Raw genomic sequence first — 15,897 nt, 5'->3', positions numbered from 1 at the left:
CGTATTATACTAAATAAAAAAATATATAGGCCACAGGCGACAATGCACTGACCGCTGTGTGTCTCTTAACCAATCGAGTGCCGGTTCAAGGAGAAAGTCCCGCCTTTCTGGAGAAACAGCCAATCCGCTTGCTGGTTTTGCGGAGAGCTGTTTAGTGTGGAGGAAGCCCCGCCCCTCCCCTCGCTGTGAGTTCAGGCAGCTAGTCGGAGCAGCTGTCGTTAAAGCTAATCTGGATATACGGAGATTTTTCTAAAAGAAAGGTAATTAACCATGTAAACTGTGATGAGATTGTTTCTGATAGCTGGTTAAAAAGACTCTTCTCTGAATCAAAACATAAATTAAACCCACTGTGTGTTTAATAAAATCCAGCTTGTGACTCAGTTAGCTTAACTTTAGAATTAGCTAGATAGACATTCAGGGTTTGAGAAAAATCTACATATATATAGGGACACGGTAAAACGCGGAACATATGGGATCTTGCCTAAACGACTAGCATTTTCAGCAACTGGCGACTGCCTATTTGAGTGCTCGGAAAAAGACTCACCATTTAACTGGAATATTATTTCTTTTTTCAGAATGGACGCCGCTGATATCCACAGTGAAAAGTGGAACTGTGTAAACTCCTGAGCTGAAAGCTCATCTCATGAAGCTCAATTGTCTTTTTCTGCGTTTTTTTCTTATCGCTGATTAGTTGCATACTGCCACCTATCGTTCAATTACTGAGGAGGGAGCCATCCAGCCTGTTTTTTCGGGTTACAAAATAGTCTAGGACCAGTTTCCCAAATGTTTCGTAGCACTAAGACAAGTCTGAGATGGTTGAGCGAGCTTCACACTGAGCTCTCTCTCCATGTTTAAATGTTCTTAATGCTAAGAGGGAAACAGGACCCAGACCTTTACCATGAAATATACTATTTCTACTCTGGAATATGTTGTTGTTTGTTATTGTTATTTTTTTGCAAACTGTTATTAATAAAAATCAAACGTAATTATGTCTGATCATCATTACATTTTTCTACATTTCACCCAAACTAATTGGAATTAAACATACACCCAAGCATTATGTCTACATAAATAAAGACTGATACAAATCCTGCTTTTGTTATTATTTTTTCCTTTTAGGTGTGTTGTTGTATTCATTCTTTTTTCTCTCTCAAAATTGGCATAATTTAGGTCTTTTTTATGTATATTTAGTTTTTTTAATGATAAATTGGTAGGTCATTTAGCTGCAGGGTATTTTTGTGATAATGATATTCTTGGTGACAATAAATTAAATATTTTAAAGAATTTAAATAAATAAACTTTTGAAACACAATAAATACTATAGTTTTATATAGTATAACAGTTTAAAACATTTAGTAGAAACGAAAAAAATGTAAACCTTTGTAGATTTTAATAATTTCAGTAAATTACAGAGTTCTGACTTATATACTATGGATAGAAATTAGTGCTGATCAGCGAGAGCAGGCAGGCGCAGTTGGGGGGTGATGCAATTATATTATGTCAAAACGATTCAACTTTTTTCTTTTTTCAAACCTACCTGGCCTGCTCAATATTTAAATTGTAGTATTTATTATTATAGATATAGATTAATGTAGGTATTTCCCTTTGTCTAACAATAACAACAACAATAATAATAATACAGTATTGGTGATAAAACAAGCTTTTTAAAACAAAGCAACAGTTTGAGAGAATTTAGGGAGAAATAGAAAGTAAGTAAAAAAATATGATATACAAAAGGAATTCTAGTGATTACAGAGACTAAATTACACACAGCTGGACTCTATTAACTAATTAAGTGACTTCTGAGGACAATTGATTGCACTGGATTTTATTTAGGGGGTTCAGAGTAAAGGGGGATGAATATTTTTGAAGGTCACATTTAGATTTTTATTTGATTGAAAATTTGAAAACCATGTATCATTTTCTTTCAACTTCACAATTATGTGCTACTTTGTGTTGGTTTGTCACTTAAAATCTCAATCAAATATATTTAAGTTTGTGGTTGCGAAGTGACAAAAGGGGGTATGAATAATTTTGCAAACCACTCTGTCTCCACGTTATGTCACTAATAGCACCTTAGGATTAAGAACATCTTAACAGAGAGAGAGTGCCCAGTGTGAAGCTTGCTGAACCATCTATGAATTGTCTTAGTGTTCAGAACCTCTTGGGAAACCCAGCCTTGCTCCCTTGGATTTTTTTCTTCACTGCTATAATGACATCATAGGTAGCATATACTGCGCACCACTGTGAAAGTGTAAAACTCTTTCTTGGTTGCTGGAAGTGATCCATTTTAGTCATTGTTTTGTAAATCGTAGAGTGAATGTACAGCTATTGTATTGTTGAGGGTGATGTTTTAGTAATTTTTGGGAGAAGTCGTACATTTCCTGAAAAGGTGCAGGAGTGTCAATGTTTATTCAAAATTGACTATAGGGTTTTGATGCAACATATTTTTCCACAACACAAATGAATAGTTATCCAATAACACCATGTAATCCTTGCAGAATACATTCCATGTTTCAATAATGTAAGTATCAAATTATATTAATGTATCATTTTGGAGTAAATGGGTACCAAACTAAACAAAAAGTCTATTCGGTTTTATAGGACTGCAAAATCTGTTTTATGGAAACTGAATAGACTTTTTTTTATTTGGTATCCCATTACTTCAAAATGATACAGTAATATCACTTACAACATATACCTTGAATACATAAGAATTTGTACTTCATTTGATTTCCCAGTGGATCTATGCAGTTAGAGGTATCCCATGCCACAGTTAGTATGCACTTGCACAGTATATTAACATAGTCTATAAACATATGTACAAATGTACAGTTTGCCAAAAATAGAATAATACATTTCGAAAACCCCTTTTCAAATACAAAATAAACCAATTACTTTAGAGCATGGTTACAAAGCCTTCCGTATAACTATTAATGGCAAAGTAATTAGGGTGCAATTACGAATATAAAAGATGTTAAACCACAATATACAATTAAAACACCCAACAATGTTTAAATTTTTATGGAGCTTTTAGCTAATATGATGGCATTTAAAATGGTCCGACTTTACATGTTCTAAGTCTTTTTCATTTACTGAATATGAATGGAAATCCACATATTTTATGTTTTGTTTACCTTCATCAGAGAGAAAATGTTAAACTTGACTACCCTCTGATTTCAGCACCCAAAGGTCTGAGGGGCTCTCCTTTATTCTGATAGCATGTCTTGGGCACTAGTCCTGAAATGTATTTTACTCAACATAAGGGGCTTACTAGGGGAAGTAGGATTTTGACAGTGCGACACTGCCAAAAAATGACACTGCCAAACTCCCCCACAGACCCCTACAATGAGTCTAGAGTAAAATACATTCAGGACTCAGCCTAGAGCCCAAAACATGCTATCAGAATAAAGCAGAGACCATTTAGGAAATGTAGTGGAGTTAAAGTAAAAGTTCTCCCAGTACTTCAGTAAAGATACACCAAAATAAAGCTTGGTCAAGTTGCTCAAGCTGGTATTATATAAATCAGGGGAACTTTATTCATATGAGATTAGGGATGGAACCCTTCTGAGTTGAAGTTCCACAGAAGACCAGCGAGCATTATAAACCCCATATATGCAAAAAAAAAAAAAAAAGAAGAAAAAAAAAGAAGAAAAAACTTGACCAAAGTATACAGATCCAGACACTAGAAACATAAAATAGAGGAAGATGATCCAGCACATAACTGGAGTTATGGCCCATTCCCTTCCCCTTTACTATACTCTCTCACTCAGTCACCTTAAACAACATGACAATCACCTAACAGCTAGGTTGCTGTTTATGATCCGAGTTCATCCTGCCTTTGTTTGAGTAACGGTCTCTACTGTCTAGAGAAGACTCTACATTTGTGGAGGATTGCTTTGAGGATCTAATTTTATTCAGTTACAAAAGCGTAAGTAACGTCAGGACGTTGGATGTTCATGCCCCACCTCATTCCCACCTCATCCCCAAATCAACCTAGAAGTGTTGTATGCAGCAATACCATTCCAGAGAATACAGTTCTACTCCACAGCTCAATGGAATAAAGGGTCCACAAATGTTTGCACACCGTTGTTTTGTGTACAACAAATACTGCAATTTAGCATACTATTATTATTATTATTATTATTATTATTATTATTATTATTATTATTATTATTATTATTATATTAATAATAATAATAACAATAATTACTATTATTATAATTATTGTTATTATTTTTTTTTTTGGTAGCATAAAATATCCCTTCCAGACTGCAAGAACACAGTACACACAACACTTACATTTATAATTTGAGTAAAATAATATACAAACAATTAATAATCAATTATATATCAGCTTAGTTTAACACATTATAAGATGGAAGAATGAACAAGCGGAACAAAAGTACTTTAGAAGTTTAGACAGTGTGAGATTCTAGTCTTTGCCAGCAGTAAAATTCTCATAAAAAAAAAGAAAAAAAATATGTATATATATATATCCTTCTTCTAAAGAGTGCTTTATAGTATTATAATCATAACAATGTTAGGCTAAAGGAAACACATCTACTTACACAGGTGGTTTATTGTGTCAATAATAAATGACCGTCTCTGCCGTTCAGGAGAACTGAAATACTGAAATCACAAACGCAAATGCTGTAGATTTTATTTTTGTTAGCACTGGATGTAGTTTATGTGATTTGATGAGTTTTTCTAAAAATAAAGAAACATTATAAATAAATTTCCTTTTTACGAGCGGAGATCAAATGCGTCTGTACATTTGTAAAGCAACATTGGCGGCACCTGTCGTTTTCTAAGTGGAACTACGCAAAAAATACGTTAGAAGTCAATGATGAGTGGATCATAATTCTTTTAGATGAAGAACGACCTAAAGAACTACGTTACTGTCGAAGGTTTTTGGGAAACTTACCTAAAATGTTTTCTCTTTCCAATACAATATTAATCTTATTTTCCTATAGTATCTAATACAACTTACACAGCCTTAAAAGCATATTTTCATTAATTGGTGTATAATTGAATTACAGTGCCCCAAACTGATTTTACAAGATTTTCATCACATACGTGTCTATATTCAAAATTACCTAAAATGTTTTCTCTTTCCAATAAAATAAAATTCTTATTTTTTTATAAACGCTCATACTATTTACACAGCTGTAAAGGCAGATTTTCCTTATTAATTTGTTGTATAATTGAATTACAGTGCCCCAAACTGATGTTACAAGATTTTCATCACATACTTCCCTATATTTAATTACCTAAAATGTTTTCTCTTTCCAATAAAATAAAATTCTTATTTTTTTGTAATATCTCATACCATGTATACAGCTGTAAAGGCAGATTTTCCTTATTAATTGTTTAATTGAATTTCAGTGCCCCAAACTGATGGTACGAGGTCCTCATCACATACTTTCCTATATTTACAATTACCTACAATGTTTTCTCTTTCCAATAAAAAAAAATTCTCAATTTTTTATAATGGATCATACTATTTACACAGCTGCAAAGGCAGATTTTCCTCATTGATTGGTGGATAATTGAATTACAGTGCCCCAAACTGATGTTACAAGGTCTTCATCATATACTTGTCTATATTCAAAATTACCTACAATGTTTCCTCTTTCCAATACAATATTAATCTTATTTTTCTATAATATTTAATACAATTTACACAGTTGTAAAAGCAGATTTTCATTATAAATTTGTTGTACAATTGCATTACAGAGCCCCAAACTGATGTTATGAAGTACTCATCACATACTTTCCTATATTCAAAATTACCTAAAATGTTTTCTCTTTCCAATAAAATAAAATTCGTATTTTTTTATAATGGCTCATACTATTTATACAGCCGTAAAAGCAAGATTTTCCTCATTGATTGGTGTTTAATTGAATTACAGTGCCCCAAACTGATGTACTCATCACATACGTTTCTATATTCAAAATTAACCAAAATGTTTTCTCTGTCCAATGAAATATAAAGCGTAGAATTTTTTTAAATAATGTCTAATATATTTACACAGCCTTAAACAATAGATTTTCATAAGTATTGTGAATTAAACTGTATGGAGTGTTTGCTCATAAAAATACTGTGGAGCTAGGCTTCATATTTCCCACACATGGAGGGTGTAACTATATTATTTCCAAGACTTACGGCATTTTTATTAAACGCTCAAGTAAAACAATACGCCAGATCAAACACCTTTATGCGATACATCTGCGTAAATAAATCGCTTCATTATTTTTATTCGGAGGGTGAAGAACCACCTTTAGGACACTGTATAAATACACAAAACAGACTGAATTAAACCTGTTTCAGCTCGTTCGGTGCCTCGCGCAGAGAGGGCGCTAGTAAAGAAGGTAGACCCACCGCGACCGGTTCCTCGCGGGTATGCGATAGTACTCCAACAAACACTGAAAAAGGTACAGCGGTGTTTTGTTGCGGACATAATTATCAGCCTTCAGAAGAAGTGGAAGAGCTGCTGCTGAACCAAGTGAGGAATTTAGAAAATCCAGGTTTATTTATAATAACCACAGTTACATTAGGAGCATCTAATCAAACGTGTAGATAGTTACAGTAGCTCATTGTCCCAGTGATTTATTTGGTAGTCATGAAATCGCCGGAAGGGGTTGATTTTACCTGTTTTTTTAAAACTGAACTATAGTCGAATTCCGCGTTTTACCCGTCCCAACTGGGGATAGGCAGAGTATAAAGCGTGTTTACCCAGAATTGTTGCTGGAACTTAACACTAAAATCTCTTGTTTGTTGTCCGTTTTTAGTACGTTCGATCTGAGTTTTGTTTTCTTTTGACACATTGTAATTTGAGCCATTATTTATTTATTCTCTTATATTTCCGGTGGAAATCCGCTGGATTCCGCGTTTTACCTAGACCCATATATATATAATGCCCTGCCCTGATGTGCCTGATCAGCCAATAACTATAATTTCCAAACTCTATTTGTTCAGGGCTAGTTTTAGGGTTTGTTAGAATTTGTTTAAATCTCAAGTATTGTGGTGTAATGTATTATTTAGAAGGGGTAGAAGAGATGGTTGAGCTGGAGAGAGAGAGAAAATGTGAATTAACTGAACTGATCAGGAGTGGACTGAACAATAGAAAGAAGTATTAATGAAAGATTAGCAATTGTGTAGGCCCCTTAGGACTATTATTTACTTATATATATATATATATATATATATATATATAAAGCACAAGCCCTCGGTTGGGCTGTTGGGGCGGCGGAAAAAATCCCTTATTTTTAAGTCCAAAACTTGACAGGTATGGTTTTATTTTGTGCTTAAATCAATATTTAATATTGATGTCCATAAAACGGTTTATAAAGGTAAATAATAAGAAACAGTAAAAGTAAACAGCTCTTGATATGCAGATTTCATGCCTAATGAGATTTTTTTAATTGTAGTGTAATACTGACACTTATCAATTCTAATGATAAATCCTGGAGTTTTTATAAAACCTATAAAATTCTCTACTTTTAAATAAAGATCTGATATGAAAATACTATATACAATACGTTATTGTACCACTTTCTGCCTGAATTATGGAGTTTAGGTGGTGATTCTGTGAATATATTCTAAATCTTTTTAATATTCATTTAATCCAACTTAATATAACTTAATTTTGCGAGATTGATCCACACCCACACAAGTCTGCTTTTCTTTTAACCCAAAATATTAATTCTTCTATGAAAGGCAGTATAATATTCAAATTTGATTTAATTTCTAATACTTCTGTATTGATTACTGTATTTATCATATATAATATTTTTAATTATGCTAGGCTTATTCTCCTAAGTGTGTGATAGATTATGTTTTTGTTTGTTAGTTAAGAGTGATCATTTTTATTTTATATTGGAATTTATAATTACATTAAAACCAATAAAATATTAAATTAAAAAGAAGACAGAAAGTCTCAGGCAGGGAATTCTCATGATTTATTCTGTAATGAAAGAATAAACGTCTGTAAACATCAACAACTTAGCAATTTCACATTGTACATAAAATATAAACATGTTTTTAAAGAGGAAAAAATTAAATTAGTCACAATTATAATTATTTAAGTATTTTTAATAATATTCTTACGATTAGTACATATACATCAATGTTTACAAAGCTTTAACATAGTTAATGATTATATATATATATATATATATATATACACACATATACAGTCATATGAAAAAGTTTGGGCACCCCTATTAATCTTAATCATTTTTAGTTGTAAATATTTGGGTGTTTGAAACAGCCATTTCAGTTTGATATATCTAATAACTGATGGACACAGTAATATTTCAGGATTGAAATGAGTTTTATTGTACTAACAGAAAATGTGCAATATGCATTAAACCAACATTTGACCGGTGCAAAAGTATGGGCACCCTTATCATTTTATTGATTTGAATACTCCTAACTACTTTTTACTGACTTACTGAAGCACAGAATTGGTTTGGTAACCTCATTGAGCTTTGAACTTCATAGCCAGGTGTATCCAATCATGAGAAAAGGTATTTAAGGTGGACAATTGCAAGTTGTTCTCCTATTTGAATCTCCTCTGAAGAGTGGCATCATGGGCTCATCAAAACAACTCTCAAATGATCTAAAAACAAAGATTGTTCAACATAGTTGTACAGGGGAAGGATACAAAAAGTCGTCTCAGAGATTTAACCTGTCAGTTTCCACTGTGAGGAACATAGTAAGGAAATGGAAGAGCACAGGGACAGTAATTTGATTTGCACAGTCAAAACTGTGTACACTGTTTTTTAGGCCACACTGTGTTTCTGAACTTGTGTGTAGTTTTTAGTATATGAAGAAGTGAGTAAAATTACCTTCTGCTTTTTAGCTTTGAGTGTGTATGCCTGTCCTGGGCTTAGTTTTTTTTTGGTCTTTTTGTTTTTTTATGTCTCATCATGGGATGATGGGTCCCTGGTGAGTGTGGGTTCCTCCATCTCTGCTTACTATCTCCAATATTATTTTTTGTATTACTGAATTTCTGCTTTGTGACAATTACCAGTTGTAAAAAAATAATAATAAATAATATATAATAAATAAATAATAAACTAAATCTAATATTGACTTGTCTTCACTTACTTAAACCCCATTTATCTGTGTTTCATTTGATTAAACCACGAACCGTCCAGTCCCAGTTCTCTAAGCTCTAGGCTGTTAGTATATATTACTTTTTATAGGTACTGTCGTTTTCTAGTTTTCTAGTTGTAAATGGTCAGTCCCGTTACACCTTCCATGCTGTTTTATCTGTCTTATATTATAAAAGAATAACACAGTGACTCAGCAAATAAATTTGCATGATTTAATGACAGCAAAGAACATATCTGCATACAGGCAAAAGTTTAGCAACCTCTCAGCTCATTATCACCTGTTTCAGTCAGGACACATTCATTTACAGATATACAACACTGCTGTTACTAAAAACCTCAGAAACCCAAAGAACCATCACATCTTTAATGAAATACAGCAGGCAAAATGGAACTAACATTGCTTTACTAAACCTTTTTTATTTTTTTTTACTAAAAAGGAAAAATAAAGGGAAAAAGGAAATTATAATTCTAAGTTGATAATCTTTGCATCTGTATTAAAACAAATGATTTTATGTGAGAGTAAATGTCATTACAGCATTAACCATCTGCATTTCAATCGAGGTACAAAAGCTCTTTGAATTCTTATTTGGGAGGCATTTATTTTAGTTTTAGCATTAGTTTACACTTGAACACACTGGTCCATATTATTAGCACAGTTGTAACAGACATTATTGAAGCACCTGAAGACAGGTAAATTGTTATTAATTAAGTTATTAAGATGATTTTTTACATTGTCTATGTTATAATCACTGTCACGTTTATAAACTGTGGAAAATACTAAAGCCTTCTGGTGTATATTTATTTTAGCAAACAAGCCATTTTGGAGTTTATTGAAAATAAGGGGTGCACAGCGCTCCGTACAGGGAGAATTAGTTGAGTAAAATAGAACACAGGTATTTTCGTTTTGGGTCCTTATATCGATCTCTGCAGCATCTTGAAGAACCAAATTCTCACTATGGGTAGTATCTGTGTTACCTGGCCTCGCTGCGATGATATTATTTGTTTTCTTACTGACACCACGATTCTGCTCGTTTCTAAGGAAGTTGCCGATTTCATCCAACTGTTGTTGAAGATTCGTTGTGAATAAGTTGGCATTTTCACATAGTCCCAGGGGGGTGGTGAATAGAAGTGCATACTGACCATTTATGCTGATCCTGGACACAAAAATATAAGCATATTTTATTACAAAACACACATATGGTCACAGTTTTATGCAGCTGCTAAACAATCTTTAAGATAATGAAATACAATGAAAAATAAATAAAGCTAATAACTCAAATGAATATACTTTCCTTTGCTTTGCAGACTGAATTATTTGGTGCAGAACATTTTCAGCAATGCCATCAACTCTCACAGTGAGCAGGAACAAGAGCAGCAGAGTTTTTAGTCCAGCACATGCCTTAACCCAGAGCAACAAACACATATTACTACTGGAGGCTAATATTAGTCAGTGTTAGCATACATATCTAATTATCATTATCATCACAGTAATACACAATAAAATAAAAGCAAAGAACCTTAAGTCCTGTGCCTCATATCTTACCATAACTGCAGAACCAGTGGTGTTATAAAGGTGTTATAATGGTGTTATGATGGTGTTATGATGGTGTTGAGTGATGCTCCAGCTGAAGACAGTGGTAAACTGGTAGGTTTGAGACAGACTTTATTAAAGAGTACCAACCAATCAGAGCAGCCCATACACTGATCACATGACTGTCAGCAGTGGTTTAGTGAAAAAAACTGTTCTAAACTGATATAGGCCAAATTTCACTTCCTGAACATTTTAATTTAATTATTTAATTTAAGGTTTTTTATGTTCACTACTGTATAAACACAATTATAAACACATTTATATATATACACAATAGACTTATACACAATTATATACATATATACACACATTACATCTATACACGATTATATACATCTATATACATCTACAGTTGCAAGAAAAAAAACTCTTTGGGATTATACTTGTATTTCTGCATAAATTGATCATTAAATGTGTTCTGATCTTCATCTACGTCACAACAATAGACAAACACAGTCTGATTAAACTAAAACCACACAAATAAATTATATGTTTGCATGATTTTATTGAACACCGCATGTTAATATTCACAGTGAGGGAAAATAAAAGTATGTGAATCTCTGGATTTAATAACTGGTTGATCCTCCTTTAGCAGCAAAAACCTCAACCAATGGTTTCCTGTAGCTGCAGATCAGACCTGCAGAACGGTCAGGAGGAATTCTGGATCATTCCTCTTCACTAAACTGTTTCAGTTCAGCTATAATATTATGGGATATCTGGAGTGAATCTCTCTCTTGAGCTCATGATGCTGCAGCATCTCAGTTGGGTTCAGGAGGTCAGGACTCTCCAGAAGGAGGATTTATTTATTTTCTTCTGTTGAAGTCGTTCGGATGTTGATTTATTTCTATGTTTTGGGCGTTGTTCTGTTGCATCATCCATCCTCTGTTGAGCTTCAGTTAGAGGACAGATGGTTTTTAGTTTTCATGAAAAATGTCTTGGTAAACTTGAGAATTATTTTTTCTGTTGATGACGGCAAAATCTATCCAGACCCTGAGACAGCAAAGCAAAGCAGCCCCAAATCATGATTTTTATGTACAGCAGTGTCCTCCTCCGTGGTGTCCTCCCATGAACTCCATTCTTGTTTAATGTTTTTCCTTATTGTAGATTTGTCAACAAAAATGTTAGCATGTGTCAGAGATTTCTGTATTCAGTCTTCAGCTGACACTCTAGGATTCTTCCTCACCTAGGCACATGAACATCAAGGCTTTTAGAGGTTTTTTTTTAACCCTTTCCAGATTCATGCAAGTCAACAATTCTTGAACGTAGGTTTTCTGAGAGCTTGGTCTTTTGTGCGAGGCATGATTCACATCAAGCAATGCTTCTTATACTTGTACTGTCATCCCATCTTAATCACCCCCCATCACTACTGCACTAATGTCTTCTGTCTTAATTATGTCTATTTGTGTACTGTATATATAGTGTCTCTCATTTATTTATATTATATATCTTATTTTCACCCCCCATCACTATTGCACTATTGTCTTCTGTCTCAAATATGTCTACTGTGTCTGTGTTGTATTGTACACATAGTGTCTCCCATTCTTTTATATTATATCTATTATCTGTACTTGCTGTAAAATTGGGAAGGAGAGTAACGTAATTTCAGTTCTCTGTATGTCCTGTACATATGCAGTACTGACAATAAAACTACTTGACTTGACTTAAAAACAGCAAACTCAAAACTGGTGTGTGTTTTTATAGGGCAGGACAGCTTTAACCAACATGTCCAATCTCATCACAGCCTGCCTTCAATTAGCTCTTACAAAAGTCATAGCCTAGGGGTTCACATACTTTTTTCCCCTTCATTGTGAATGTTAACATGTTGTGTTTAATAAAACCATGCAAACATATATATTTTTGTGTGACTTTAGTTTAATCTGTCTATTGTATTAATTTGTCTATTGTTGTGACTTAATAAAGATCAGAACACATTTAATGACCAATTTATGCAGAAATCCAAGTATAATCCCAAAGGATTGACATACTTTTTCTTGCAACAGTATACATACACACATTACATCTATACACATGCATATATTTATACATAATTCCTTCAGGACCAAGCGCAACATTGCACAAAACAATCCAATACATATACAATATACAAAAATTGCACATGCACACAACCATAAACTAGAACTTGAACACAGAATGGGTTTCGCAGTAATGTCTTCACCAGATTACAACTCATCCGTCCCCGAGTAATTCAAGTTTACTTTATTATGAATTCACTAAAGTGGATTTATAGCCATATTAATGGTCAGTGAACTTAAAGAGTGCTAAAATAGAACAGTTATTTTGTGCTTATTGTACTTGAATTGAATAAAAACTTTACAAAAAATATACTTTGTACTGAAAGCATTAGAACAGCTGTATTTATACTGAGACTAAATTACACACAGCTGGACTCTGAAGGAAATTGATTGCACTGGATTTTATTTAGGGGTTTTAGAGTAAAGGGGGCTGAAGTGGAATGGATTATTTCCTGATGCTCTGGATGAACTAATATTTTATTTTATATTTGGGGCGTCCAAACCAAGATTATAAAATGTGAATGGGATGCGTCCCATTTAGACTTAATGGTGGCGATGCCCATGGGCCAGAGATGGACTGAGCTGCACAGCATGAGCTGTGTACATTCTAGAGGGGGTGTGGCTAAAACTAGAAACATACATTTTAAGGAATTTAAACGTTTTTAAAATTTTGAGCGTCACTGATGACAATTTACCCTGTCTTATAAAATCAATGACAGTTATTTCAATAAAGTATCGATCTATTAAACACCACATCACATTTAATCCACTGGTGAACAGACAGATACCTACCTGTTCACTTCCTCAGGTACTCTCACCTGCAGAACATTAACCCTTTACACACTACAGCCTCTGCATTTACTCTACTGGAAAGGGCACTTGTAGGACACTCTCTGGTAAAGGTGGTGCAGGAGGCACTACTTAACGGCACTCGTTACTGATGGAAGGGATGAATGGCACCCAGAGATGTCACTTATTAAAATGTCTTGATTTCGAGGCTCATCTTTATTATTTACTGTAGGAAGAGGCACTCTAGCACTTTCTCCCCATATTAACGGCAGCAGTGTGTTCAGGCTCTGCCCCACCAGTGGTGATTAAGAGGATTTATCATTTATAATAGTAAATTTCTGTACTGAGGTCAGAATGAGGGAAATACTGGTTAAGCTGGTTGATATTAAATATTTTTGGATCAGTATTGGGGGTGTTTGTATTCGAGTTTGATTGTTTAGTAACAAGCATGATCAACCTGATCAAACCAGACAACCAGTGTTCCCATCATCACCAGCTGATTCACCAGCATGGCAAGAACAAGCTGGGTAACCATCCTGACCAGTTCACAGTGTGAGGGGAAGATTTCACCAGGATGAACCAGAAACTGGTCTTGAACTGGATTTTTCAGTTACAGCCGGCCATCATAAACAGTGGAATAATTAAATAGCGAGCAGTAAAAAACTAACCCTAGATCAGTTTTCTGTTTATTCACACCTTTTATATTTTAGGCTGCAGAGGTTTTTACACTAAACCAAAACGGCTGCCTGTAATCAGCATAAAGCATCTGTATCTCTCTGATCTGCTGTGGGTTCATCACAACAATAAGCAGTGTGAACTTTTATCTGCTCCAATATTTATGATCAATTTTATCTGTTTGACTCTGTACTCTCCCTGTCCAGTTTATATACTGTGGTAACAATAAATCCATCATCCAACTTTTACAACTGCTTAGAAAGAGTTTATTATCTGCCTAACTTAAGAAGGGGTACTCTTGGAGAGGGTAAAATACTTTTGAACCTTCACACTGTTTCTAAATTTGCTCTGTTTCTGAATTTGCATTTGCCGTTGTGAGTTTGCTCTGTTATTGAATTTGCATTGCTGTTCTGAGTTTGCACTGTTTCTGAATTTGCATTTGCCGTTGTGAGTTTGCTCTGTTATTGAATTTGCATTACATTTATGAGCTTGCTCTCTTTCTGAATTTGCATTGCATTTCTCAATTTGCAAAGCTTTTCCGAGTTTGCACTGTGTTTCTGAACATGAATTGCCTGTTTGAATGTGCACTGTTAATGAAAGTGAATTGTGTTTGAACTTGCATTGCATGTATGATTTTGCACTGTTTCCAGATATGCATTGCATGCTTGAACTTGCACTGTGTTCTGAACTTGCATTGCATCACTAAATCTACATTGCAGTTTTGAATTTGCACTGTTTCTGATTTTGCATTTTGTGTTTGAATTTGCACTGTATCTCAATGTGAATTGTGTTTTTGAACTTGCACAGCTCTGCTACCTATCACCTGCGGAAGTTCACAGATGACTCAGCGATTATCAGACTCGACACTGATAAGGACTATGTCGGTGTAATGTCTCACATTCCATCCACCAATCAGCCTTTCCCCACCTCGCCTCCTTCAGTGACAATAAATCAACTCTCCGCCTCCCCTGAGTACTGACACCTGGACCTTGTTCCCCGCTCGTTAGCTCTGCTTATATAAACCTCACTCCTGTTCAGCTACCTGCGCAGCAGATCACAAACACACACACACACACACACACACACACACACACACACACACACACACGCAGTGTACACTTACTAGATGCACAACTGTAGAAATGAAAATGTAAATATTCTCCAGATTTCAAATTATTTATTATAGTTTATGTTGTTAATACTTATATTAGGTATATAATTTGTTTGTGTGCTTTGCTTCTGTAAAACTGTAAATTTCCCGTCATTTTATCTTATGTAGGATTAGGACCAGTAAGAAAAGGAGTCCCCCAGGGCTCAATCCTGGGTCCAGTTTTATTTCATATTTTATTATTATTTATGCAGATTCTGGACAAGCTGCACTAGAAAAACTTCAACGATATTTTTAACACTCTATAGACTGTTCTATTTAAACTCAAGTCAGGTACCAAGAATTTTTAACTGGAAAAATCTGCTTTTAGATACAGAGCAGCACCAAGCTGGAATTCACTACAGGACACGTTGAAGCTCAGCTCACTGGGATCACTAAACCATTTTAAACTTTCAATTTCTAATCACCATCAGAAGTGTTTTTTAAAAATGAGTTTATCTTTTTCTTCTTCTTCTTCTTCTTCTTCTTCTTATTATTATTATTATTATTATTATGTTCTAGTTCACGATTATTCA

At 34.1% G+C, this 15,897-nt stretch overlaps 2 long non-coding RNA genes across 2 annotated transcripts; one reads left to right on the top strand and one right to left on the bottom strand.

Moving 5' to 3' along the window:
• The first annotated feature begins 123 nt into the window (after positions 1 to 123).
• LOC125787211 (uncharacterized) lies at positions 124 to 1,088 on the top strand. The gene is made up of 2 exons (XR_007429135.1): positions 124 to 260; positions 576 to 1,088. It is a non-coding gene; the product is annotated as an uncharacterized LOC125787211 (long non-coding RNA).
• An 8,237-nt stretch (positions 1,089 to 9,325) lies between these two features.
• LOC125787321 (uncharacterized) lies at positions 9,326 to 10,751 on the bottom strand. The gene is made up of 2 exons (XR_007429249.1): positions 10,670 to 10,751; positions 9,326 to 10,525 (listed from the first exon to the last, which is right to left on the bottom strand). It is a non-coding gene; the product is annotated as an uncharacterized LOC125787321 (long non-coding RNA).
• Between the last annotated feature and the right edge of the window lie 5,146 nt (positions 10,752 to 15,897).

Source organism: Astyanax mexicanus, chromosome 23 (genome assembly GCF_023375975.1).
Source record: "Astyanax mexicanus isolate ESR-SI-001 chromosome 23, AstMex3_surface, whole genome shotgun sequence".
In the NCBI taxonomy this organism is placed as follows: Eukaryota; Metazoa; Chordata; class Actinopteri; order Characiformes; family Acestrorhamphidae; genus Astyanax; species Astyanax mexicanus.
Note: the sequence above shows the minus strand (reverse complement) of the source record. Positions and strands in the feature narration are given on the sequence as shown.